Source organism: Lissotriton vulgaris, chromosome 2_1 (assembly GCF_964263255.1).
Source record: "Lissotriton vulgaris chromosome 2_1, aLisVul1.2, whole genome shotgun sequence".
NCBI classification, from domain to species: Eukaryota; Metazoa; Chordata; class Amphibia; order Caudata; family Salamandridae; genus Lissotriton; species Lissotriton vulgaris.
In genome coordinates, this window is record NC_141687.1 from 1,186,728,224 (window position 1) to 1,186,754,610 (window position 26,387).

Below are 26,387 nucleotides of genomic sequence, written 5' to 3' on the forward strand. Positions count from 1 at the left end.
AATGCAGCTTTCCATTCTTCTCTTCTGCACAGCTTTGTCCTTGGTTTCAATCCCAGTTCCTTACCCTCTGCAAAAAACTTTCTATTGCTTTTCATGTTGGTATCTAAACCAAATGCACCATTCAAGCTGGTGCAAGATAGTCATTGAACTCAGGGTCCTAATGTTTAGAACCGAGAGCACACAGATCAGAGGGCGTTGGTGGTATAGTGGTGAGCATAGCTGCCTTCCAAGCAGTTGACCCGGGTTCGATTCCCGGCCAACGCAGTACAAATACTAATATATTCTGCAAGCAGGATATATTTTAATGCAACATGTCACAAAATGGAAATATAAGGAACAGATTAATCAGCCGTTATATAAAAAATAAACAAATATGTAGGCAAGCATCTCAATCGCCCCTTCTGCTATATTCATTGTCCTAATATATGATAAGTTTCATAAAGCAGAGTCACCACTCACATGTGCTGATAAAAAATATTTACAGTGGGCAGACAATGAAAGGGCTGAGGCCCGACCACACATTATAACTCCAGCATCTCTATGTTAAAAAGCATTTCCTAGGCAATATCTAGCCTCTGAAAACAATATGCAAGATCCATCGATAAATCTGGCAAAAGTCGCCAACATTTTGTGCACACTTGTGCCCTCACCTGAATGTAGCGCCACCTTGTAGACGTCGGAGGTAACTGCAGCTCAAAAAATGTTTCATCAGAGGGCAAGTTTAGAGGAATCCAAAAGGCAGATGTCCATGGAAAGATCCTCCGACTGCAGCAGGAAGGTTGGATGCTTCAAATTTACACAGTTTCCAGTCCAACGTCCTCTCATGTACCGAACGCTCCCAAACGCTCAAAAGCCTTACACCGGGCAAGCCCTCACCGGGTAGATCTCTGGCTCCCAGGTAAAGCCAAATCCTGAGCATGCTAGCACTAGGATCACAGAGAGAGAGACAGAGAGCGTCGGAGAGCTGCTGTCTTGATAAAGGCCTGAAACGGCTAGTGCCTAAGAGGGTCTGGACTTTCAGTTATGACTGATTGTGAGAGGGGAAGATGAAGATTTTCTGCACCCAGCATGCCTTGCGATATAATTAGGCAAATGAGGTGGGAGCCCGACCAATCCCACTTCACTCCTATGAATGCCTCCTCATCTGCATAAAGAGAACACTTTCACAAACGAGCAGAGTGGCGCAGCGGAAGCGTGCTGGGCCCATAACCCAGAGGTCGATGGATCGAAACCATCCTCTGCTAATTTTGCTTGATTTTCCTTCCAAGGATAAAGCTGTCATTTCCACACTGCCAGAAAGGAAAAGCGCAAGCTTGTGCCAGCTATGTGAAAAAAGACTTCTCAACTATCTATGTCTGTGTAATACAAGAGTGTTCGTGAAAGGATCAACCCTGTACTTTGAAAGCAAAGACACACAACTATAACCATAAATGACTGGTGGGAGCTTCACACAACTTTCTGGGCATGCTTTGAATTTCATTCTTCCCTTTTTTTCTGCTCTTATCTATCTCCTGGGCATTTCATGGAATGTTCTCTCTTTCTCTTCCCTGCTTTGCTTCCCATGCTGCCTATATATGCTGATTTCTACTATTTGTACTGTTGCTTTTCATTTCTTCTCTTCTGCACAACTTTGTCCTTGGTTTCAATCCCCAGTTCCTTACCCTCTGCAAAAAACGTTCTACTACTTCTCATGTTGGTATCTAAACCAAATGCACCATTGAAGCTGTTGCAAGATAGTCATTGATTTCGGCAACGTAATATTTAGAACCGAGAGCACACACATCAGAGGGTGTTGGTGGTATAGTGGTGAGCATAGCTGCTTCCCAAGCAGTTGACCCGGGTTCGATTCCCGGCCAACGCAGTGAAAATGCTTATATATTCTGCAAGCAGGATATATTTTAATGCAACATGTCACAAAATGGAAATTTCATGTACAGATTAATCAGCCATATATAAAAAAATAAACAAATACATAGGCAAACATCTCAATCGCACCTTCTGATACATTCATTGTCCTAATATATGATAAGTTTTATAAAGCAGAGTCACAACTCACATGTGCTGGTAATAAATATGTTACAGTGGGCAAACAATGGAAGGGGTGAGGCCCCACCAGACATTATAACTCCAACATCTCTATGTTAAAAAGCATTTCTAGGCAATATCTAGCCTCTGAAAAAAATATGCAAGATCCACCGATAAATCTGGCAAAAGTCCCTAACATTTTGTGCATACTTGTGCACTTACCAGAATGTAGAGCCACCTTGTAGCTGTCGAAGGTAATTGCTGCTCCCAAAATGTTTTATCAGAAGGCAAGTTGAGAGGAATCCTAGAGGCAGATGTCCATGGAAAGAGCCGCTCACTGCAGCAGGAATGTTGGATGCTTCAAATTCGCAGAGTTTCCTGTCCAACGTCCACTCACGTCCCGAACGCTCCCAAACGCTCAAAAGCCTCACACCGGGCAAGCCCTCACCGGGTAGATCTCTGGCTCCCAGGTAAAGCCAAATCCTGAGCATGCTAGTGCTAGGATCACAGAGAGAGAGAGAGAGAGAGAGAGAGAGGGTTCAAGACCTGCTGTCTTGATAAAGGTCTGAAACGGCTAGTGCCTAAGAGTGTCTGACTTTCAGTTATGACTGATTGTGAGAGGGGAAGATGAAGTTTTTCTGCACCCAGCATGCCTTGCAATATACTTATGCAAATGAGGTGAGAGCCGGACCAATCCCACGCTACTCTGCTTAATGCTCCCTATCTGCATAAAAAGAACACTTTCACTGCAGAGCAGAGTGGCGCAGCGGAAGCGTGCTGGGCCCATAACCCAGAGGTCGATGGATCGAAACCATTCTCTGCTAATTTTGCTTGATTTTCCTTCCAAGGACCAAGCTGTCTTTTCCACGCTGACAGCAAGGAAAAGCACAAGCTTGTGCCAGCTATGTGAGAAAAGACTTCTCAAATATCTGTGTCTGCTGAAATACAAGAGAGGGATCGTCAAAGGATCCACCCTGTACTTTGAAAGTAAAGACACACAATAATAAGCATAAATGACTGGTGGGACCTTCAAACACTTTTATGGGCAGGCTTTGAATTTCATTCTTCCCTTTTTGTTCTGCTCTTATCTATCTCCTGGGCAATTAATTGAATGTTCTGCATTTCTCTTCCCTGTTTTGCTTCCCATGCTGCCTCTATATATTCTTATCTATTATTTGTAATGCAGCTTTCCATTCTTCTCTTCTGCACAGCTTTGTCCTTGGTTTCAATCCCAGTTCCTTACCCTCTGCAAAAAACTTTCTATTACTTTTCATGTTGGTATCTAAACCAAATGCACCATTCAAGCTGGTGCAAGATAGTCATTGAACTCAGGGTCCTAATGTTTAGAACCGAGAGCACACAGATCAGAGGGCGTTGGTGGTATAGTGGTGAGCATAGCTGCCTTCCAAGCAGTTGACCCGGGTTCGATTCCCGGCCAACGCAGTACAAATACTAATATATTCTGCAAGCAGGATATATTTTAATGCAACATGTCACAAAATGGAAATATAATGAACAGATTAATCAGCCGTTATATAAAAAATAAACAAATATGTAGGCAAGCATCTCAATCGCCCCTTCTGCTATATTCATTGTCCTAATATATGATAAGTTTCATAAAGCAGAGTCACCACTCACATGTGCTGATAAAAAATATTTACAGTGGGCAGACAATGAAAGGGCTGAGGCCCGACCACACATTATAACTCCAGCATCTCTATGTTAAAAAGCATTTCCTAGGCAATATCTAGCCTCTGAAAACAATATGCAAGATCCATCGATAAATCTGGCAAAAGTCGCCAACATTTTGTGCATACTTGTGCCCTCACCTGAATGTAGCGCCACCTTGTAGACGTCGGAGGTAACTGCAGCTCAAAAAATGTTTCATCAGAGGGCAAGTTTAGAGGAATCCAAAAGGCAGATGTCCATGGAAAGATCCTCCGACTGCAGCAGGAAGGTTGGATGCTTCAAATTTACACAGTTTCCAGTCCAACGTCCTCTCATGTACCGAACGCTCCCAAACGCTCAAAAGCCTTACACCGGGCAAGCCCTCACCGCGTAGATCTCTGGCTCCCAGGTAAAGCCAAATCCTGAGCATGCTAGCACTAGGATCACAGAGAGAGAGACAGAGAGCGTCGGAGAGCTGCTGTCTTGATAAAGGCCTGAAACGGCTAGTGCCTAAGAGGGTCTGGACTTTCAGTTATGACTGATTGTGAGAGGGGAAGATGAAGATTTTCTGCACCCAGCATGCCTTGCGACATAATTAGGCAAATGAGGTGAGAGCCCGACCAATCCCACTTCACTCCTATGAATGCCTCCTCATCTGCATAAAGAGAACACTTTCACAAACGAGCAGAGTGGTGCAGCGGAAGCGTGCTGGGCCCATAACCCAGAGGTCGATGGATCGAAACCATCCTCTGCTAATTTTGCTTGATTTTCCTTCCAAGGACCAAGCTGTCATTTCCACACTGCCAGAAAGGAAAAGCGCAAGCTTGTGCCAGCTATGTGAAAAAAGACTTCTCAACTATCTATGTCTGTGTAATACAAGAGTGTTCGTGAAAGGATCAACCCTGTACTTTGAAAGCAAAGACACACAACTATAACCATAAATGACTGGTGGGAGCTTCACACAACTTTCTGGGCATGCTTTGAATTTCATTCTTCCCTTTTTTTCTGCTCTTATCTATCTCCTGGGCATTTCATGGAATGTTCTCTCTTTCTCTTCCCTGCTTTGCTTCCCATGCTGCCTATATATGCTGATTTCTACTATTTGTACTGTTGCTTTTCATTTCTTCTCTTCTGCACAACTTTGTCCTTGGTTTCAATCCCCAGTTCCTTACCCTCTGCAAAAAACGTTCTACTACTTCTCATGTTGGTATCTAAACCAAATGCACCATTGAAGCTGTTGCAAGATAGTCATTGATTTCGGCAACGTAATATTTAGAACCGAGAGCACACACATCGGAGGGCGTTGGTGGTATAGTGGTGAGCATAGCTGCTTCCCAAGCAGTTGACCCGGGTTCGATTCCCGGCCAACGCAGTGAAAATGCTAATATATTCTGCAAGCAGGATATATTTTAATGCAACATGTCACAAAATGGAAATTTCATGTACAGATTAATCAGCCATATATAAAAAAATAAACAAATACATAGGCAAACATCTCAATCGCACCTTCTGATACATTCATTGTCCTAATATATGATAAGTTTTATAAAGCAGAGTCACAACTCACATGTGCTGATAAAAAATATTTACAGTGGGCAGACAATGAAAGGGCTGAGGCCCGACCACACATTATAACTCCAGCATCTCTATGTTAAAAAGCATTTCCTAGGCAATATCTAGCCTCTGAAAACAATATGCAAGATCCATCGATAAATCTGGCAAAAGTCGCCAACATTTTGTGCATACTTGTGCCCTCACCTGAATGTAGCGCCACCTTGTAGACGTCGGAGGTAACTGCAGCTCAAAAAATGTTTCATCAGAGGGCAAGTTTAGAGGAATCCAAAAGGCAGATGTCCATGGAAAGATCCTCCGACTGCAGCAGGAAGGTTGGATGCTTCAAATTTACACAGTTTCCAGTCCAACGTCCTCTCATGTACCGAACGCTCCCAAACGCTCAAAAGCCTTACACCGGGCAAGCCCTCACCGGGTAGATCTCTGGCTCCCAGGTAAAGCCAAATCCTGAGCATGCTAGCACTAGGATCACAGAGAGAGAGACAGAGAGCGTCGGAGAGCTGCTGTCTTGATAAAGGCCTGAAACGGCTAGTGCCTAAGAGGGTCTGGACTTTCAGTTATGACTGATTGTGAGAGGGGAAGATGAAGATTTTCTGCACCCAGCATGCCTTGCGATATAATTAGGCAAATGAGGTGAGAGCCCGACCAATCCCACTTCACTCCTATGAATGCCTCCTCATCTGCATAAAGAGAACACTTTCACAAACGAGCAGAGTGGCGCAGCGGAAGCGTGCTGGGCCCATAACCCAGAGGTCGATGGATCGAAACCATCCTCTGCTAATTTTGCTTGATTTTCCTTCCAAGGACCAAGCTGTCATTTCCACACTGCCAGAAAGGAAAAGCGCAAGCTTGTGCCAGCTATGTGAAAAAAGACTTCTCAACTATCTATGTCTGTGTAATACAAGAGTGTTCGTGAAAGGATCAACCCTGTACTTTGAAAGCAAAGACACACAACTATAACCATAAATGACTGGTGGGAGCTTCACACAACTTTCTGGGCATGCTTTGAATTGCATTCTTCCCTTTTTTTCTGCTCTTATCTATCTCCTGGGCATTTCATGGAATGTTCTCTCTTTCTCTTCCCTGCTTTGCTTCCTATGCTGCCTATATATGCTGATTTCTACTATTTGTACTGTTGCTTTTCATTTCTTCTCTTCTGCACAACTTTGTCCTTGGTTTCAATCCCTAGTTCCTTACCCTCTGCAAAAAACGTTCTACTACTTCTCATGTTGGTATCTAAACCAAATGCACCATTGAAGCTGTTGCAAGATAGTCATTGATTTCGGCAACGTAATATTTAGAACCGAGAGCACACACATCAGAGGGCGTTGGTGGTATAGTGGTGAGCATAGCTGCTTCCCAAGCAGTTGACCCGGGTTCGATTCCCGGCCAACGCAGTGAAAATGCTTATATATTCTGCAAGCAGGATATATTTTAATGCAACATGTCACAAAATGGAAATTTCATGTACAGATTAATCAGCCATATATAAAAAAATAAACAAATACATAGGCAAACATCTCAATCGCACCTTCTGATACATTCATTGTCCTAATATATGATAAGTTTTATAAAGCAGAGTCACAACTCACATGTGCTGGTAATAAATATGTTACAGTGGGCAAACAATGGAAGGGGTGAGGCCCCACCAGACATTATAACTCCAACATCTCTATGTTAAAAAGCATTTCTAGGCAATATCTAGCCTCTGAAAAAAATATGCAAGATCCACCGATAAATCTGGCAAAAGTCCCTAACATTTTGTGCATACTTGTGCACTTACCAGAATGTAGAGCCACCTTGTAGCTGTCGAAGGTAATTGCTGCTCCCAAAATGTTTTATCAGAAGGCAAGTTGAGAGGAATCCTAGAGGCAGATGTCCATGGAAAGAGCCGCTCACTGCAGCAGGAATGTTGGATGCTTCAAATTCGCAGAGTTTCCTGTCCAACGTCCACTCACGTCCCGAACGCTCCCAAACGCTCAAAAGCCTCACACCGGGCAAGCCCTCACCGGGTAGATCTCTGGCTCCCAGGTAAAGCCAAATCCTGAGCATGCTAGTGCTAGGATCACAGAGAGAGAGAGAGAGAGAGAGAGGGTTCAAGACCTGCTGTCTTGATAAAGGTCTGAAACGGCTAGTGCCTAAGAGTGTCTGACTTTCAGTTATGACTGATTGTGAGAGGGGAAGATGAAGTTTTTCTGCACCCAGCATGCCTTGCAATATACTTATGCAAATGAGGTGAGAGCCGGACCAATCCCACGCTACTCTGCTTAATGCTCCCTATCTGCATAAAAAGAACACTTTCACTACAGAGCAGAGTGGCGCAGCGGAAGCGTGCTGGGCCCATAACCCAGAGGTCGATGGATCGAAACCATTCTCTGCTAATTTTGCTTGATTTTCCTTCCAAGGACCAAGCTGTCTTTTCCACGCTGACAGCAAGGAAAAGCACAAGCTTGTGCCAGCTATGTGAGAAAAGACTTCTCAAATATCTGTGTCTGCTGAAATACAAGAGAGGGATCGTCAAAGGATCCACCCTGTACTTTGAAAGTAAAGACACACAATAATAAGCATAAATGACTGGTGGGACCTTCAAACACTTTTATGGGCAGGCTTTGAATTTCATTCTTCCCTTTTTGTTCTGCTCTTATCTATCTCCTGGGCAATTAATTGAATGTTCTGCATTTCTCTTCCCTGTTTTGCTTCCCATGCTGCCTCTATATATTCTTATCTATTATTTGTAATGCAGCTTTCCATTCTTCTCTTCTGCACAGCTTTGTCCTTGGTTTCAATCCCAGTTCCTTACCCTCTGCAAAAAACTTTCTATTGCTTTTCATGTTGGTATCTAAACCAAATGCACCATTCAAGCTGGTGCAAGATAGTCATTGAACTCAGGGTCCTAATGTTTAGAACCGAGAGCACACAGATCAGAGGGCGTTGGTGGTATAGTGGTGAGCATAGCTGCCTTCCAAGCAGTTGACCCGGGTTCGATTCCCGGCCAACGCAGTACAAATACTAATATATTCTGCAAGCAGGATATATTTTAATGCAACATGTCACAAAATGGAAATATAATGAACAGATTAATCAGCCGTTATATAAAAAATAAACAAATATGTAGGCAAGCATCTCAATCGCCCCTTCTGCTATATTCATTGTCCTAATATATGATAAGTTTCATAAAGCAGAGTCACCACTCACATGTGCTGATAAAAAATATTTACAGTGGGCAGACAATGAAAGGGCTGAGGCCCGACCACACATTATAACTCCAGCATCTCTATGTTAAAAAGCATTTCCTAGGCAATATCTAGCCTCTGAAAACAATATGCAAGATCCATCGATAAATCTGGCAAAAGTCGCCAACATTTTGTGCATACTTGTGCCCTCACCTGAATGTAGCGCCACCTTGTAGACGTCGGAGGTAACTGCAGCTCAAAAAATGTTTCATCAGAGGGCAAGTTTAGAGGAATCCAAAAGGCAGATGTCCATGGAAAGATCCTCCGACTGCAGCAGGAAAGTTGGATGCTTCAAATTTACACAGTTTCCAGTCCAACGTCCTCTCATGTACCGAACGCTCCCAAACGCTCAAAAGCCTTACACCGGGCAAGCCCTCACCGGGTAGATCTCTGGCTCCCAGGTAAAGCCAAATCCTGAGCATGCTAGCACTAGGATCACAGAGAGAGAGACAGAGAGCGTCGGAGAGCTGCTGTCTTGATAAAGGCCTGAAACGGCTAGTGCCTAAGAGTGTCTGGACTTTCAGTTATGACTGATTGTGAGAGGGGAAGATGAAGATTTTCTGCACCCAGCATGCCTTGCGATATAATTAGGCAAATGAGGTGAGAGCCCGACCAATCCCACTTCACTCCTATGAATGCCTCCTCATCTGCATAAAGAGAACACTTTCACAAACGAGCAGAGTGGCGCAGCGGAAGCGTGCTGGGCCCATAACCCAGAGGTCGATGGATCGAAACCATCCTCTGCTAATTTTGCTTGATTTTCCTTCCAAGGACCAAGCTGTCATTTCCACACTGCCAGAAAGGAAAAGCGCAAGCTTGTGCCAGCTATGTGAAAAAAGACTTCTCAACTATCTATGTCTGTGTAATACAAGAGTGTTCGTGAAAGGATCAACCCTGTACTTTGAAAGCAAAGACACACAACTATAACCATAAATGACTGGTGGGAGCTTCACACAACTTTCTGGGCATGCTTTGAATTTCATTCTTCCCTTTTTTTCTGCTCTTATCTATCTCCTGGGCATTTCATGGAATGTTCTCTCTTTCTCTTCCCTGCTTTGCTTCCCATGCTGCCTATATATGCTGATTTCTACTATTTGTACTGTTGCTTTTCATTTCTTCTCTTCTGCACAACTTTGTCCTTGGTTTCAATCCCCAGTTCCTTACCCTCTGCAAAAAACGTTCTACTACTTCTCATGTTGGTATCTAAACCAAATGCACCATTGAAGCTGTTGCAAGATAGTCATTGATTTCGGCAACGTAATATTTAGAACCGAGAGCACACACATCGGAGGGCGTTGGTGGTATAGTGGTGAGCATAGCTGCTTCCCAAGCAGTTGACCCGGGTTCGATTCCCGGCCAACGCAGTGAAAATGCTAATATATTCTGCAAGCAGGATATATTTTAATGCAACATGTCACAAAATGGAAATTTCATGTACAGATTAATCAGCCATATATAAAAAAATAAACAAATACATAGGCAAACATCTCAATCGCACCTTCTGATACATTCATTGTCCTAATATATGATAAGTTTTATAAAGCAGAGTCACAACTCACATGTGCTGGTAATAAATATGTTACAGTGGGCAAACAATGGAAGGGGTGAGGCCCCACCAGACATTATAACTCCAACATCTCTATGTTAAAAAGCATTTCTAGGCAATATCTAGCCTCTGAAAAAAATATGCAAGATCCACCGATAAATCTGGCAAAAGTCCCTAACATTTTGTGCATACTTGTGCACTTACCAGAATGTAGAGCCACCTTGTAGCTGTCGAAGGTAATTGCTGCTCCCAAAATGTTTTATCAGAAGGCAAGTTGAGAGGAATCCTAGAGGCAGATGTCCATGGAAAGAGCCGCTCACTGCAGCAGGAATGTTGGATGCTTCAAATTCGCAGAGTTTCCTGTCCAACGTCCACAACGCTCCCAAACGCTCCCAAACGCTCAAAAGCCTCACACCGGGCAAGCCCTCACCGGGTAGATCTCTGGCTCCCAGGTAAAGCCAAATCCTGAGCATGCTAGTGCTAGGATCACAGAGAGAGAGAGAGAGAGGGTTCAAGACCTGCTGTCTTGATAAAGGTCTGAAACGGCTAGTGCCTAAGAGTGTCTGACTTTCAGTTATGACTGATTGTGAGAGGGGAAGATGAAGTTTTTCTGCACCCAGCATGCCTTGCAATATACTTATGCAAATGAGGTGAGAGCCGGACCAATCCCACGCTACTCTGCTTAATGCTCCCTATCTGCATAAAAAGAACACTTTCACTACAGAGCAGAGTGGCGCAGCGGAAGCGTGCTGGGCCCATAACCCAGAGGTCGATGGATCGAAACCATTCTCTGCTAATTTTGCTTGATTTTCCTTCCAAGGACCAAGCTGTCTTTTCCACGCTGACAGCAAGGAAAAGCACAAGCTTGTGCCAGCTATGTGAGAAAAGACTTCTCAAATATCTGTGTCTGCTGAAATACAAGAGAGGGATCGTCAAAGGATCCACCCTGTACTTTGAAAGTAAAGACACACAATAATAAGCATAAATGACTGGTGGGACCTTCAAACACTTTTATGGGCAGGCTTTGAATTTCATTCTTCCCTTTTTGTTCTGCTCTTATCTATCTCCTGGGCAATTAATTGAATGTTCTGCATTTCTCTTCCCTGTTTTGCTTCCCATGCTGCCTCTATATATTCTTATCTATTATTTGTAATGCAGCTTTCCATTCTTCTCTTCTGCACAGCTTTGTCCTTGGTTTCAATCCCAGTTCCTTACCCTCTGCAAAAAACTTTCTATTGCTTTTCATGTTGGTATCTAAACCAAATGCACCATTCAAGCTGGTGCAAGATAGTCATTGAACTCAGGGTCCTAATGTTTAGAACCGAGAGCACACAGATCAGAGGGCGTTGGTGGTATAGTGGTGAGCATAGCTGCCTTCCAAGCAGTTGACCCGGGTTCGATTCCCGGCCAACGCAGTACAAATACTAATATATTCTGCAAGCAGGATATATTTTAATGCAACATGTCACAAAATGGAAATATAATGAACAGATTAATCAGCCGTTATATAAAAAATAAACAAATATGTAGGCAAGCATCTCAATCGCCCCTTCTGCTATATTCATTGTCCTAATATATGATAAGTTTCATAAAGCAGAGTCACCACTCACATGTGCTGATAAAAAATATTTACAGTGGGCAGACAATGAAAGGGCTGAGGCCCGACCACACATTATAACTCCAGCATCTCTATGTTAAAAAGCATTTCCTAGGCAATATCTAGCCTCTGAAAACAATATGCAAGATCCATCGATAAATCTGGCAAAAGTCGCCAACATTTTGTGCATACTTGTGCCCTCACCTGAATGTAGCGCCACCTTGTAGACGTCGGAGGTAACTGCAGCTCAAAAAATGTTTCATCAGAGGGCAAGTTTAGAGGAATCCAAAAGGCAGATGTCCATGGAAAGATCCTCCGACTGCAGCAGGAAGGTTGGATGCTTCAAATTTACACAGTTTCCAGTCCAACGTCCTCTCATGTACCGAACGCTCCCAAACGCTCAAAAGCCTTACACCGGGCAAGCCCTCACCGGGTAGATCTCTGGCTCCCAGGTAAAGCCAAATCCTGAGCATGCTAGCACTAGGATCACAGAGAGAGAGACAGAGAGCGTCGGAGAGCTGCTGTCTTGATAAAGGCCTGAAACGGCTAGTGCCTAAGAGGGTCTGGACTTTCAGTTATGACTGATTGTGAGAGGGGAAGATGAAGATTTTCTGCACCCAGCATGCCTTGCGATATAATTAGGCAAATGAGGTGAGAGCCCGACCAATCCCACTTCACTCCTATGAATGCCTCCTCATCTGCATAAAGAGAACACTTTCACAAACGAGCAGAGTGGCGCAGCGGAAGCGTGCTGGGCCCATAACCCAGAGGTCGATGGATCGAAACCATCCTCTGCTAATTTTGCTTGATTTTCCTTCCAAGGACCAAGCTGTCATTTCCACACTGCCAGAAAGGAAAAGCGCAAGCTTGTGCCAGCTATGTGAAAAAAGACTTCTCAACTATCTATGTCTGTGTAATACAAGAGTGTTCGTGAAAGGATCAACCCTGTACTTTGAAAGCAAAGACACACAACTATAACCATAAATGACTGGTGGGAGCTTCACACAACTTTCTGGGCATGCTTTGAATTTCATTCTTCCCTTTTTTTCTGCTCTTATCTATCTCCTGGGCATTTCATGGAATGTTCTCTCTTTCTCTTCCCTGCTTTGCTTCCCATGCTGCCTATATATGCTGATTTCTACTATTTGTACTGTTGCTTTTCATTTCTTCTCTTCTGCACAACTTTGTCCTTGGTTTCAATCCCCAGTTCCTTACCCTCTGCAAAAAACGTTCTACTACTTCTCATGTTGGTATCTAAACCAAATGCACCATTGAAGCTGTTGCAAGATAGTCATTGATTTCGGCAACGTAATATTTAGAACCGAGAGCACACACATCGGAGGGCGTTGGTGGTATAGTGGTGAGCATAGCTGCTTCCCAAGCAGTTGACCCGGGTTCGATTCCCGGCCAACGCAGTGAAAATGCTAATATATTCTGCAAGCAGGATATATTTTAATGCAACATGTCACAAAATGGAAATTTCATGTACAGATTAATCAGCCATATATAAAAAAATAAACAAATACATAGGCAAACATCTCAATCGCACCTTCTGATACATTCATTGTCCTAATATATGATAAGTTTTATAAAGCAGAGTCACAACTCACATGTGCTGATAAAAAATATTTACAGTGGGCAGACAATGAAAGGGCTGAGGCCCGACCACACATTATAACTCCAGCATCTCTATGTTAAAAAGCATTTCCTAGGCAATATCTAGCCTCTGAAAACAATATGCAAGATCCATCGATAAATCTGGCAAAAGTCGCCAACATTTTGTGCATACTTGTGCCCTCACCTGAATGTAGCGCCACCTTGTAGACGTCGGAGGTAACTGCAGCTCAAAAAATGTTTCATCAGAGGGCAAGTTTAGAGGAATCCAAAAGGCAGATGTCCATGGAAAGATCCTCCGACTGCAGCAGGAAGGTTGGATGCTTCAAATTTACACAGTTTCCAGTCCAACGTCCTCTCATGTACCGAACGCTCCCAAACGCTCAAAAGCCTTACACCGGGCAAGCCCTCACCGGGTAGATCTCTGGCTCCCAGGTAAAGCCAAATCCTGAGCATGCTAGCACTAGGATCACAGAGAGAGAGACAGAGAGCGTCGGAGAGCTGCTGTCTTGATAAAGGCCTGAAACGGCTAGTGCCTAAGAGGGTCTGGACTTTCAGTTATGACTGATTGTGAGAGGGGAAGATGAAGATTTTCTGCACCCAGCATGCCTTGCGATATAATTAGGCAAATGAGGTGAGAGCCCGACCAATCCCACTTCACTCCTATGAATGCCTCCTCATCTGCATAAAGAGAACACTTTCACAAACGAGCAGAGTGGCGCAGCGGAAGCGTGCTGGGCCCATAACCCAGAGGTTGATGGATCGAAACCATCCTCTGCTAATTTTGCTTGATTTTCCTTCCAAGGACCAAGCTGTCATTTCCACACTGCCAGAAAGGAAAAGCGCAAGCTTGTGCCAGCTATGTGAAAAAAGACTTCTCAACTATCTATGTCTGTGTAATACAAGAGTGTTCGTGAAAGGATCAACCCTGTACTTTGAAAGCAAAGACACACAACTATAACCATAAATGACTGGTGGGAGCTTCACACAACTTTCTGGGCATGCTTTGAATTGCATTCTTCCCTTTTTTTCTGCTCTTATCTATCTCCTGGGCATTTCATGGAATGTTCTCTCTTTCTCTTCCCTGCTTTGCTTCCTATGCTGCCTATATATGCTGATTTCTACTATTTGTACTGTTGCTTTTCATTTCTTCTCTTCTGCACAACTTTGTCCTTGGTTTCAATCCCTAGTTCCTTACCCTCTGCAAAAAACGTTCTACTACTTCTCATGTTGGTATCTAAACCAAATGCACCATTGAAGCTGTTGCAAGATAGTCATTGATTTCGGCAACGTAATATTTAGAACCGAGAGCACACACATCAGAGGGCGTTGGTGGTATAGTGGTGAGCATAGCTGCTTCCCAAGTAGTTGACCCGGGTTCGATTCCCGGCCAACGCAGTGAAAATGCTTATATATTCTGCAAGCAGGATATATTTTAATGCAACATGTCACAAAATGGAAATTTCATGTACAGATTAATCAGCCATATATAAAAAAATAAACAAATACATAGGCAAACATCTCAATCGCACCTTCTGATACATTCATTGTCCTAATATATGATAAGTTTTATAAAGCAGAGTCACAACTCACATGTGCTGGTAATAAATATGTTACAGTGGGCAAACAATGGAAGGGGTGAGGCCCCACCAGACATTATAACTCCAACATCTCTATGTTAAAAAGCATTTCTAGGCAATATCTAGCCTCTGAAAAAAATATGCAAGATCCACCGATAAATCTGGCAAAAGTCCCTAACATTTTGTGCATACTTGTGCACTTACCAGAATGTAGAGCCACCTTGTAGCTGTCGAAGGTAATTGCTGCTCCCAAAATGTTTTATCAGAAGGCAAGTTGAGAGGAATCCTAGAGGCAGATGTCCATGGAAAGAGCCGCTCACTGCAGCAGGAATGTTGGATGCTTCAAATTCGCAGAGTTTCCTGTCCAACGTCCACTCACGTCCCGAACGCTCCCAAACGCTCAAAAGCCTCACACCGGGCAAGCCCTCACCGGGTAGATCTCTGGCTCCCAGGTAAAGCCAAATCCTGAGCATGCTAGTGCTAGGATCACAGAGAGAGAGAGAGAGAGAGAGAGAGGGTTCAAGACCTGCTGTCTTGATAAAGGTCTGAAACGGCTAGTGCCTAAGAGTGTCTGACTTTCAGTTATGACTGATTGTGAGAGGGGAAGATGAAGTTTTTCTGCACCCAGCATGCCTTGCAATATACTTATGCAAATGAGGTGAGAGCCGGACCAATCCCACGCTACTCTGCTTAATGCTCCCTATCTGCATAAAAAGAACACTTTCACTACAGAGCAGAGTGGCGCAGCGGAAGCGTGCTGGGCCCATAACCCAGAGGTCGATGGATCGAAACCATTCTCTGCTAATTTTGCTTGATTTTCCTTCCAAGGACCAAGCTGTCTTTTCCACGCTGACAGCAAGGAAAAGCACAAGCTTGTGCCAGCTATGTGAGAAAAGACTTCTCAAATATCTGTGTCTGCTGAAATACAAGAGAGGGATCGTCAAAGGATCCACCCTGTACTTTGAAAGTAAAGACACACAATAATAAGCATAAATGACTGGTGGGACCTTCAAACACTTTTATGGGCAGGCTTTGAATTTCATTCTTCCCTTTTTGTTCTGCTCTTATCTATCTCCTGGGCAATTAATTGAATGTTCTGCATTTCTCTTCCCTGTTTTGCTTCCCATGCTGCCTCTATATATTCTTATCTATTATTTGTAATGCAGCTTTCCATTCTTCTCTTCTGCACAGCTTTGTCCTTGGTTTCAATCCCAGTTCCTTACCCTCTGCAAAAAACTTTCTATTGCTTTTCATGTTGGTATCTAAACCAAATGCACCATTCAAGCTGGTGCAAGATAGTCATTGAACTCAGGGTCCTAATGTTTAGAACCGAGAGCACACAGATCAGAGGGCGTTGGTGGTATAGTGGTGAGCATAGCTGCCTTCCAAGCAGTTGACCCGGGTTCGATTCCCGGCCAACGCAGTACAAATACTAATATATTCTGCAAGCAGGATATATTTTAATGCAACATGTCACAAAATGGAAATATAATGAACAGATTAATCAGCCGTTATATAAAAAATAAACAAATATGTAGGCAAGCATCTCAATCGCCCCTTCTGCTATATTCATTGTCCTAATATATGATAAGTTTCATAAAGCAGAGTCACCACTCACATGTGCTGATAAAAAATATTTACAGTGGGCAGACAATGAAAGGGCTGAGGCCCGACCACACATTATAACTCCAGCATCTCTATGTTAAAAAGCATTTCCTAGGCAATATCTAGCCTCTGAAAACAATATGCAAGATCCATCGATAAATCTGGCAAAAGTCGCCAACATTTTGTGCATACTTGTGCCCTCACCTGAATGTAGCGCCACCTTGTAGACGTCGGAGGTAACTGCAGCTCAAAAAATGTTTCATCAGAGGGCAAGTTTAGAGGAATCCAAAAGGCAGATGTCCATGGAAAGATCCTCCGACTGCAGCAGGAAAGTTGGATGCTTCAAATTTACACAGTTTCCAGTCCAACGTCCTCTCATGTACCGAACGCTCCCAAACGCTCAAAAGCCTTACACCGGGCAAGCCCTCACCGGGTAGATCTCTGGCTCCCAGGTAAAGCCAAATCCTGAGCATGCTAGCACTAGGATCACAGAGAGAGAGACAGAGAGCGTCGGAGAGCTGCTGTCTTGATAAAGGCCTGAAACGGCTAGTGCCTAAGAGTGTCTGGACTTTCAGTTATGACTGATTGTGAGAGGGGAAGATGAAGATTTTCTGCACCCAGCATGCCTTGCGATATAATTAGGCAAATGAGGTGAGAGCCCGACCAATCCCACTTCACTCCTATGAATGCCTCCTCATCTGCATAAAGAGAACACTTTCACAAACGAGCAGAGTGGCGCAGCGGAAGCGTGCTGGGCCCATAACCCAGAGGTCGATGGATCGAAACCATCCTCTGCTAATTTTGCTTGATTTTCCTTCCAAGGACCAAGCTGTCATTTCCACACTGCCAGAAAGGAAAAGCGCAAGCTTGTGCCAGCTATGTGAAAAAAGACTTCTCAACTATCTATGTCTGTGTAATACAAGAGTGTTCGTGAAAGGATCAACCCTGTACTTTGAAAGCAAAGACACACAACTATAACCATAAATGACTGGTGGGAGCTTCACACAACTTTCTGGGCATGCTTTGAATTTCATTCTTCCCTTTTTTTCTGCTCTTATCTATCTCCTGGGCATTTCATGGAATGTTCTCTCTTTCTCTTCCCTGCTTTGCTTCCCATGCTGCCTATATATGCTGATTTCTACTATTTGTACTGTTGCTTTTCATTTCTTCTCTTCTGCACAACTTTGTCCTTGGTTTCAATCCCCAGTTCCTTACCCTCTGCAAAAAACGTTCTACTACTTCTCATGTTGGTATCTAAACCAAATGCACCATTGAAGCTGTTGCAAGATAGTCATTGATTTCGGCAACGTAATATTTAGAACCGAGAGCACACACATCGGAGGGCGTTGGTGGTATAGTGGTGAGCATAGCTGCTTCCCAAGCAGTTGACCCGGGTTCGATTCCCGGCCAACGCAGTGAAAATGCTAATATATTCTGCAAGCAGGATATATTTTAATGCAACATGTCACAAAATGGAAATTTCATGTACAGATTAATCAGCCATATATAAAAAAATAAACAAATACATAGGCAAACATCTCAATCGCACCTTCTGATACATTCATTGTCCTAATATATGATAAGTTTTATAAAGCAGAGTCACAACTCACATGTGCTGGTAATAAATATGTTACAGTGGGCAAACAATGGAAGGGGTGAGGCCCCACCAGACATTATAACTCCAACATCTCTATGTTAAAAAGCATTTCTAGGCAATATCTAGCCTCTGAAAAAAATATGCAAGATCCACCGATAAATCTGGCAAAAGTCCCTAACATTTTGTGCATACTTGTGCACTTACCAGAATGTAGAGCCACCTTGTAGCTGTCGAAGGTAATTGCTGCTCCCAAAATGTTTTATCAGAAGGCAAGTTGAGAGGAATCCTAGAGGCAGATGTCCATGGAAAGAGCCGCTCACTGCAGCAGGAATGTTGGATGCTTCAAATTCGCAGAGTTTCCTGTCCAACGTCCACAACGCTCCCAAACGCTCCCAAACGCTCAAAAGCCTCACACCGGGCAAGCCCTCACCGGGTAGATCTCTGGCTCCCAGGTAAAGCCAAATCCTGAGCATGCTAGTGCTAGGATCACAGAGAGAGAGAGAGAGAGGGTTCAAGACCTGCTGTCTTGATAAAGGTCTGAAACGGCTAGTGCCTAAGAGTGTCTGACTTTCAGTTATGACTGATTGTGAGAGGGGAAGATGAAGTTTTTCTGCACCCAGCATGCCTTGCAATATACTTATGCAAATGAGGTGAGAGCCGGACCAATCCCACGCTACTCTGCTTAATGCTCCCTATCTGCATAAAAAGAACACTTTCACTACAGAGCAGAGTGGCGCAGCGGAAGCGTGCTGGGCCCATAACCCAGAGGTCGATGGATCGAAACCATTCTCTGCTAATTTTGCTTGATTTTCCTTCCAAGGACCAAGCTGTCTTTTCCACGCTGACAGCAAGGAAAAGCACAAGCTTGTGCCAGCTATGTGAGAAAAGACTTCTCAAATATCTGTGTCTGCTGAAATACAAGAGAGGGATCGTCAAAGGATCCACCCTGTACTTTGAAAGTAAAGACACACAATAATAAGCATAAATGACTGGTGGGACCTTCAAACACTTTTATGGGCAGGCTTTGAATTTCATTCTTCCCTTTTTGTTCTGCTCTTATCTATCTCCTGGGCAATTAATTGAATGTTCTGCATTTCTCTTCCCTGTTTTGCTTCCCATGCTGCCTCTATATATTCTTATCTATTATTTGTAATGCAGCTTTCCATTCTTCTCTTCTGCACAGCTTTGTCCTTGGTTTCAATCCCAGTTCCTTACCCTCTGCAAAAAACTTTCTATTGCTTTTCATGTTGGTATCTAAACCAAATGCACCATTCAAGCTGGTGCAAGATAGTCATTGAACTCAGGGTCCTAATGTTTAGAACCGAGAGCACACAGATCAGAGGGCGTTGGTGGTATAGTGGTGAGCATAGCTGCCTTCCAAGCAGTTGACCCGGGTTCGATTCCCGGCCAACGCAGTACAAATACTAATATATTCTGCAAGCAGGATATATTTTAATGCAACATGTCACAAAATGGAAATATAATGAACAGATTAATCAGCCGTTATATAAAAAATAAACAAATATGTAGGCAAGCATCTCAATCGCCCCTTCTGCTATATTCATTGTCCTAATATATGATAAGTTTCATAAAGCAGAGTCACCACTCACATGTGCTGATAAAAAATATTTACAGTGGGCAGACAATGAAAGGGCTGAGGCCCGACCACACATTATAACTCCAGCATCTCTATGTTAAAAAGCATTTCCTAGGCAATATCTAGCCTCTGAAAACAATATGCAAGATCCATCGATAAATCTGGCAAAAGTCGCCAACATTTTGTGCATACTTGTGCCCTCACCTGAATGTAGCGCCACCTTGTAGACGTCGGAGGTAACTGCAGCTCAAAAAATGTTTCATCAGAGGGCAAGTTTAGAGGAATCCAAAAGGCAGATGTCCATGGAAAGATCCTCCGACTGCAGCAGGAAGGTTGGATGCTTCAAATTTACACAGTTTCCAGTCCAACGTCCTCTCATGTACCGAACGCTCCCAAACGCTCAAAAGCCTTACACCGGGCAAGCCCTCACCGGGTAGATCTCTGGCTCCCAGGTAAAGCCAAATCCTGAGCATGCTAGCACTAGGATCACAGAGAGAGAGACAGAGAGCGTCGGAGAGCTGCTGTCTTGATAAAGGCCTGAAACGGCTAGTGCCTAAGAGGGTCTGGACTTTCAGTTATGACTGATTGTGAGAGGGGAAGATGAAGATTTTCTGCACCCAGCATGCCTTGCGATATAATTAGGCAAATGAGGTGAGAGCCCGACCAATCCCACTTCACTCCTATGAATGCCTCCTCATCTGCATAAAGAGAACACTTTCACAAACGAGCAGAGTGGCGCAGCGGAAGCGTGCTGGGCCCATAACCCAGAGGTCGATGGATCGAAACCATCCTCTGCTAATTTTGCTTGATTTTCCTTCCAAGGACCAAGCTGTCATTTCCACACTGCCAGAAAGGAAAAGCGCAAGCTTGTGCCAGCTATGTGAAAAAAGACTTCTCAACTATCTATGTCTGTGTAATACAAGAGTGTTCGTGAAAGGATCAACCCTGTACTTTGAAAGCAAAGACACACAACTATAACCATAAATGACTGGTGGGAGCTTCACACAACTTTCTGGGCATGCTTTGAATTTCATTCTTCACTTTTTTTCTGCTCTTATCTATCTCCTGGGCATTTCATGGAATGTTCTCTCTTTCTCTTCCCTGCTTTGCTTCCCATGCTGCCTATATATGCTGATTTCTACTATTTGTACTGTTGCTTTTCATTTCTTCTCTTCTGCACAACTTTGTCCTTGGTTTCAATCCCCAGTTCCTTACCCTCTGCAAAAAACGTTCTACTACTTCTCATGTTGGTATCTAAACCAAATGCACCATTGAAGCTGTTGCAAGATAGTCATTGATTTCGGCAACGTAATATTTAGAACCGAGAGCACACACATCGGAGGGCGTTGGTGGTATAGTGGTGAGCATAGCTGCTTCCCAAGCAGTTGACCCGGGTTCGATTCCCGGCCAACGCAGTGAAAATGCTAATATATTCTGCAAGCAGGATATATTTTAATGCAACATGTCACAAAATGGAAATTTCATGTACAGATTAATCAGCCATATATAAAAAAATAAACAAATACATAGGCAAACATCTCAATCGCACCTTCTGATACATTCATTGTCCTAATATATGATAAGTTTTATAAAGCAGAGTCACAACTCACATGTGCTGATAAAAAATATTTACAGTGGGCAGACAATGAAAGGGCTGAGGCCCGACCACACATTATAACTCCAGCATCTCTATGTTAAAAAGCATTTCCTAGGCAATATCTAGCCTCTGAAAACAATATGCAAGATCCATCGATAAATCTGGCAAAAGTCGCCAACATTTTGTGCATACTTGTGCCCTCACCTGAATGTAGCGCCACCTTGTAGACGTCGGAGGTAACTGCAGCTCAAAAAATGTTTCATCAGAGGGCAAGTTTAGAGGAATCCAAAAGGCAGATGTCCATGGAAAGATCCTCCGACTGCAGCAGGAAGGTTGGATGCTTCAAATTTACACAGTTTCCAGTCCAACGTCCTCTCATGTACCGAACGCTCCCAAACGCTCAAAAGCCTTACACCGGGCAAGCCCTCACCGGGTAGATCTCTGGCTCCCAGGTAAAGCCAAATCCTGAGCATGCTAGCACTAGGATCACAGAGAGAGAGACAGAGAGCGTCGGAGAGCTGCTGTCTTGATAAAGGCCTGAAACGGCTAGTGCCTAAGAGGGTCTGGACTTTCAGTTATGACTGATTGTGAGAGGGGAAGATGAAGATTTTCTGCACCCAGCATGCCTTGCGATATAATTAGGCAAATGAGGTGAGAGCCCGACCAATCCCACTTCACTCCTATGAATGCCTCCTCATCTGCATAAAGAGAACACTTTCACAAACGAGCAGAGTGGCGCAGCGGAAGCGTGCTGGGCCCATAACCCAGAGGTCGATGGATCGAAACCATCCTCTGCTAATTTTGCTTGATTTTCCTTCCAAGGACCAAGCTGTCATTTCCACACTGCCAGAAAGGAAAAGCGCAAGCTTGTGCCAGCTATGTGAAAAAAGACTTCTCAACTATCTATGTCTGTGTAATACAAGAGTGTTCGTGAAAGGATCAACCCTGTACTTTGAAAGCAAAGACACACAACTATAACCATAAATGACTGGTGGGAGCTTCACACAACTTTCTGGGCATGCTTTGAATTGCATTCTTCCCTTTTTTTCTGCTCTTATCTATCTCCTGGGCATTTCATGGAATGTTCTCTCTTTCTCTTCCCTGCTTTGCTTCCTATGCTGCCTATATATGCTGATTTCTACTATTTGTACTGTTGCTTTTCATTTCTTCTCTTCTGCACAACTTTGTCCTTGGTTTCAATCCCTAGTTCCTTACCCTCTGCAAAAAACGTTCTACTACTTCTCATGTTGGTATCTAAACCAAATGCACCATTGAAGCTGTTGCAAGATAGTCATTGATTTCGGCAACGTAATATTTAGAACCGAGAGCACACACATCAGAGGGCGTTGGTGGTATAGTGGTGAGCATAGCTGCTTCCCAAGCAGTTGACCCGGGTTCGATTCCCGGCCAACGCAGTGAAAATGCTTATATATTCTGCAAGCAGGATATATTTTAATGCAACATGTCACAAAATGGAAATTTCATGTACAGATTAATCAGCCATATATAAAAAAATAAACAAATACATAGGCAAACATCTCAATCGCACCTTCTGATACATTCATTGTCCTAATATATGATAAGTTTTATAAAGCAGAGTCACAACTCACATGTGCTGGTAATAAATATGTTACAGTGGGCAAACAATGGAAGGGGTGAGGCCCCACCAGACATTATAACTCCAACATCTCTATGTTAAAAAGCATTTCTAGGCAATATCTAGCCTCTGAAAAAAATATGCAAGATCCACCGATAAATCTGGCAAAAGTCCCTAACATTTTGTGCATACTTGTGCACTTACCAGAATGTAGAGCCACCTTGTAGCTGTCGAAGGTAATTGCTGCTCCCAAAATGTTTTATCAGAAGGCAAGTTGAGAGGAATCCTAGAGGCAGATGTCCATGGAAAGAGCCGCTCACTGCAGCAGGAATGTTGGATGCTTCAAATTCGCAGAGTTTCCTGTCCAACGTCCACTCACGTCCCGAACGCTCCCAAACGCTCAAAAGCCTCACACCGGGCAAGCCCTCACCGGGTAGATCTCTGGCTCCCAGGTAAAGCCAAATCCTGAGCATGCTAGTGCTAGGATCACAGAGAGAGAGAGAGAGAGAGAGAGAGGGTTCAAGACCTGCTGTCTTGATAAAGGTCTGAAACGGCTAGTGCCTAAGAGTGTCTGACTTTCAGTTATGACTGATTGTGAGAGGGGAAGATGAAGTTTTTCTGCACCCAGCATGCCTTGCAATATACTTATGCAAATGAGGTGAGAGCCGGACCAATCCCACGCTACTCTGCTTAATGCTCCCTATCTGCATAAAAAGAACACTTTCACTACAGAGCAGAGTGGCGCAGCGGAAGCGTGCTGGGCCCATAACCCAGAGGTCGATGGATCGAAACCATTCTCTGCTAATTTTGCTTGATTTTCCTTCCAAGGACCAAGCTGTCTTTTCCACGCTGACAGCAAGGAAAAGCACAAGCTTGTGCCAGCTATGTGAGAAAAGACTTCTCAAATATCTGTGTCTGCTGAAATACAAGAGAGGGATCGTCAAAGGATCCACCCTGTACTTTGAAAGTAAAGACACACAATAATAAGCATAAATGACTGGTGGGACCTTCAAACACTTTTATGGGCAGGCTTTGAATTTCATTCTTCCCTTTTTGTTCTGCTCTTATCTATCTCCTGGGCAATTAATTGAATGTTCTGCATTTCTCTTCCCTGTTTTGCTTCCCATGCTGCCTCTATATATTCTTATCTATTATTTGTAATGCAGCTTTCCATTCTTCTCTTCTGCACAGCTTTGTCCTTGGTTTCAATCCCAGTTCCTTACCCTCTGCAAAAAACTTTCTATTGCTTTTCATGTTGGTATCTAAACCAAATGCACCATTCAAGCTGGTGCAAGATAGTCATTGAACTCAGGGTCCTAATGTTTAGAACCGAGAGCACACAGATCAGAGGGCGTTGGTGGTATAGTGGTGAGCATAGCTGCCTTCCAAGCAGTTGACCCGGGTTCGATTCCCGGCCAACGCAGTACAAATACTAATATATTCTGCAAGCAGGATATATTTTAATGCAACATGTCACAAAATGGAAATATAATGAACAGATTAATCAGCCGTTATATAAAAAATAAACAAATATGTAGGCAAGCATCTCAATCGCCCCTTCTGCTATATTCATTGTCCTAATATATGATAAGTTTCATAAAGCAGAGTCACCACTCACATGTGCTGATAAAAAATATTTACAGTGGGCAGACAATGAAAGGGCTGAGGCCCGACCACACATTATAACTCCAGCATCTCTATGTTAAAAAGCATTTCCTAGGCAATATCTAGCCTCTGAAAACAATATGCAAGATCCATCGATAAATCTGGCAAAAGTCGCCAACATTTTGTGCATACTTGTGCCCTCACCTGAATGTAGCGCCACCTTGTAGACGTCGGAGGTAACTGCAGCTCAAAAAATGTTTCATCAGAGGGCAAGTTTAGAGGAATCCAAAAGGCAGATGTCCATGGAAAGATCCTCCGACTGCAGCAGGAAAGTTGGATGCTTCAAATTTACACAGTTTCCAGTCCAACGTCCTCTCATGTACCGAACGCTCCCAAACGCTCAAAAGCCTTACACCGGGCAAGCCCTCACCGGGTAGATCTCTGGCTCCCAGGTAAAGCCAAATCCTGAGCATGCTAGCACTAGGATCACAGAGAGAGAGACAGAGAGCGTCGGAGAGCTGCTGTCTTGATAAAGGCCTGAAACGGCTAGTGCCTAAGAGTGTCTGGACTTTCAGTTATGACTGATTGTGAGAGGGGAAGATGAAGATTTTCTGCACCCAGCATGCCTTGCGATATAATTAGGCAAATGAGGTGAGAGCCCGACCAATCCCACTTCACTCCTATGAATGCCTCCTCATCTGCATAAAGAGAACACTTTCACAAACGAGCAGAGTGGCGCAGCGGAAGCGTGCTGGGCCCATAACCCAGAGGTCGATGGATCGAAACCATCCTCTGCTAATTTTGCTTGATTTTCCTTCCAAGGACCAAGCTGTCATTTCCACACTGCCAGAAAGGAAAAGCGCAAGCTTGTGCCAGCTATGTGAAAAAAGACTTCTCAACTATCTATGTCTGTGTAATACAAGAGTGTTCGTGAAAGGATCAACCCTGTACTTTGAAAGCAAAGACACACAACTATAACCATAAATGACTGGTGGGAGCTTCACACAACTTTCTGGGCATGCTTTGAATTTCATTCTTCCCTTTTTTTCTGCTCTTATCTATCTCCTGGGCATTTCATGGAATGTTCTCTCTTTCTCTTCCCTGCTTTGCTTCCCATGCTGCCTATATATGCTGATTTCTACTATTTGTACTGTTGCTTTTCATTTCTTCTCTTCTGCACAACTTTGTCCTTGGTTTCAATCCCCAGTTCCTTACCCTCTGCAAAAAACGTTCTACTACTTCTCATGTTGGTATCTAAACCAAATGCACCATTGAAGCTGTTGCAAGATAGTCATTGATTTCGGCAACGTAATATTTAGAACCGAGAGCACACACATCGGAGGGCGTTGGTGGTATAGTGGTGAGCATAGCTGCTTCCCAAGCAGTTGACCCGGGTTCGATTCCCGGCCAACGCAGTGAAAATGCTAATATATTCTGCAAGCAGGATATATTTTAATGCAACATGTCACAAAATGGAAATTTCATGTACAGATTAATCAGCCATATATAAAAAAATAAACAAATACATAGGCAAACATCTCAATCGCACCTTCTGATACATTCATTGTCCTAATATATGATAAGTTTTATAAAGCAGAGTCACAACTCACATGTGCTGGTAATAAATATGTTACAGTGGGCAAACAATGGAAGGGGTGAGGCCCCACCAGACATTATAACTCCAACATCTCTATGTTAAAAAGCATTTCTAGGCAATATCTAGCCTCTGAAAAAAATATGCAAGATCCACCGATAAATCTGGCAAAAGTCCCTAACATTTTGTGCATACTTGTGCACTTACCAGAATGTAGAGCCACCTTGTAGCTGTCGAAGGTAATTGCTGCTCCCAAAATGTTTTATCAGAAGGCAAGTTGAGAGGAATCCTAGAGGCAGATGTCCATGGAAAGAGCCGCTCACTGCAGCAGGAATGTTGGATGCTTCAAATTCGCAGAGT

At 43.6% G+C, this 26,387-nt stretch overlaps 17 non-coding genes across 17 annotated transcripts; all 17 read left to right on the forward strand.

The window, feature by feature from the left end:
* Positions 1-192: 192 nt before the first annotated feature.
* Positions 193-264, forward strand: TRNAG-UCC (transfer RNA glycine (anticodon UCC)). Its single transcript has one exon. It is a non-coding gene; the product is annotated as a tRNA-Gly (tRNA).
* Positions 265-1,789: 1,525 nt separating this feature from the next.
* On the forward strand, positions 1,790-1,861 carry TRNAG-CCC (transfer RNA glycine (anticodon CCC)). The gene has a single exon. It is a non-coding gene; the product is annotated as a tRNA-Gly (tRNA).
* Positions 1,862-3,396: 1,535 nt separating this feature from the next.
* Positions 3,397-3,468, forward strand: TRNAG-UCC (transfer RNA glycine (anticodon UCC)). The gene has a single exon. It is a non-coding gene; the product is annotated as a tRNA-Gly (tRNA).
* A 1,525-nt stretch (positions 3,469-4,993) lies between these two features.
* TRNAG-CCC (transfer RNA glycine (anticodon CCC)) lies at positions 4,994-5,065 on the forward strand. The gene has a single exon. It is a non-coding gene; the product is annotated as a tRNA-Gly (tRNA).
* A 1,525-nt stretch (positions 5,066-6,590) lies between these two features.
* Positions 6,591-6,662, forward strand: TRNAG-CCC (transfer RNA glycine (anticodon CCC)). Its single transcript has one exon. It is a non-coding gene; the product is annotated as a tRNA-Gly (tRNA).
* Positions 6,663-8,193: 1,531 nt separating this feature from the next.
* Positions 8,194-8,265, forward strand: TRNAG-UCC (transfer RNA glycine (anticodon UCC)). Its single transcript has one exon. It is a non-coding gene; the product is annotated as a tRNA-Gly (tRNA).
* Positions 8,266-9,790: 1,525 nt separating this feature from the next.
* TRNAG-CCC (transfer RNA glycine (anticodon CCC)) lies at positions 9,791-9,862 on the forward strand. Its single transcript has one exon. It is a non-coding gene; the product is annotated as a tRNA-Gly (tRNA).
* A 1,525-nt stretch (positions 9,863-11,387) lies between these two features.
* On the forward strand, positions 11,388-11,459 carry TRNAG-UCC (transfer RNA glycine (anticodon UCC)). The gene has a single exon. It is a non-coding gene; the product is annotated as a tRNA-Gly (tRNA).
* A 1,525-nt stretch (positions 11,460-12,984) lies between these two features.
* On the forward strand, positions 12,985-13,056 carry TRNAG-CCC (transfer RNA glycine (anticodon CCC)). Its single transcript has one exon. It is a non-coding gene; the product is annotated as a tRNA-Gly (tRNA).
* Positions 13,057-14,581: 1,525 nt separating this feature from the next.
* TRNAG-CCC (transfer RNA glycine (anticodon CCC)) lies at positions 14,582-14,653 on the forward strand. Its single transcript has one exon. It is a non-coding gene; the product is annotated as a tRNA-Gly (tRNA).
* A 1,533-nt stretch (positions 14,654-16,186) lies between these two features.
* TRNAG-UCC (transfer RNA glycine (anticodon UCC)) lies at positions 16,187-16,258 on the forward strand. The gene has a single exon. It is a non-coding gene; the product is annotated as a tRNA-Gly (tRNA).
* Positions 16,259-17,783: 1,525 nt separating this feature from the next.
* On the forward strand, positions 17,784-17,855 carry TRNAG-CCC (transfer RNA glycine (anticodon CCC)). The gene has a single exon. It is a non-coding gene; the product is annotated as a tRNA-Gly (tRNA).
* Positions 17,856-19,380: 1,525 nt separating this feature from the next.
* Positions 19,381-19,452, forward strand: TRNAG-UCC (transfer RNA glycine (anticodon UCC)). Its single transcript has one exon. It is a non-coding gene; the product is annotated as a tRNA-Gly (tRNA).
* A 1,525-nt stretch (positions 19,453-20,977) lies between these two features.
* TRNAG-CCC (transfer RNA glycine (anticodon CCC)) lies at positions 20,978-21,049 on the forward strand. Its single transcript has one exon. It is a non-coding gene; the product is annotated as a tRNA-Gly (tRNA).
* A 1,525-nt stretch (positions 21,050-22,574) lies between these two features.
* Positions 22,575-22,646, forward strand: TRNAG-CCC (transfer RNA glycine (anticodon CCC)). Its single transcript has one exon. It is a non-coding gene; the product is annotated as a tRNA-Gly (tRNA).
* Positions 22,647-24,179: 1,533 nt separating this feature from the next.
* TRNAG-UCC (transfer RNA glycine (anticodon UCC)) lies at positions 24,180-24,251 on the forward strand. Its single transcript has one exon. It is a non-coding gene; the product is annotated as a tRNA-Gly (tRNA).
* Positions 24,252-25,776: 1,525 nt separating this feature from the next.
* Positions 25,777-25,848, forward strand: TRNAG-CCC (transfer RNA glycine (anticodon CCC)). The gene has a single exon. It is a non-coding gene; the product is annotated as a tRNA-Gly (tRNA).
* Positions 25,849-26,387: the final 539 nt, after the last annotated feature.